Raw genomic sequence first — 794 nt, 5'->3', positions numbered from 1 at the left:
TTTCATCCGATCTGATATATTTCACACCTCAAACCTCACCTGGACGAGAACATCGGGTTTGTATATGGTAATCTTGCAACCAGTTCAGTAATAGGTTGCAGTTTCATCTTATCTGATATATTTCACACCTCAAATCCCACCTGGACGAGAATATAGGATCTGTAGATGGTAATCTTGCAACCTGAGTTCAGTAATAGGTCGCACTTTCATCCAATCTAATATATTTCACACCTCAAATCCCGCCTGGACGAGAACATCGGGTCTGTATATGGTAATCTTGCAACCTGAGTTCAGTAATAGGTTGCAGTTTCATCCAATCTAATATATTTCACACCCCAAACCCCACCTGGACGAGAACTTCGGGTCTGTATATGGTAATCTTGCGACCTAAGTTCAGTAATTGGTTGCAGTTTCATCCAATCTAATATATTTCACACCTCAAACCTCACCTGGACGAGAACATAGGGTTTGTATATGGTAATCTTGCAACCAGAGTTCAGTAATAGGTTGCAGTTTCATCTAATCTGATATATTTCACACCTCAAATCCCACCTAGACGAGAACATCGGGTCTGAATATGGTAATCTCGCAACCTGAGTTCAGTAATATGTTGCAGTTTCATCCAATCTGATATATTTCACATCTCAAACCTCACACGGACGAGAACATCGGGTCGGTATATGGTAATCTTGCAACCAGAGTTCAGTAATAGGTTGCAGTTTCATCTAATCTGATATATTTCACACCTCAAATCCCACCTAGACGAGAACATAGGGTCTGTATATGGTAATCTT

Source organism: Papaver somniferum, chromosome 8 (genome assembly GCF_003573695.1).
Source record: "Papaver somniferum cultivar HN1 chromosome 8, ASM357369v1, whole genome shotgun sequence".
Lineage (NCBI taxonomy): Eukaryota > Viridiplantae > Streptophyta > Magnoliopsida > Ranunculales > Papaveraceae > Papaver > Papaver somniferum.
Note: the sequence above shows the minus strand (reverse complement) of the source record.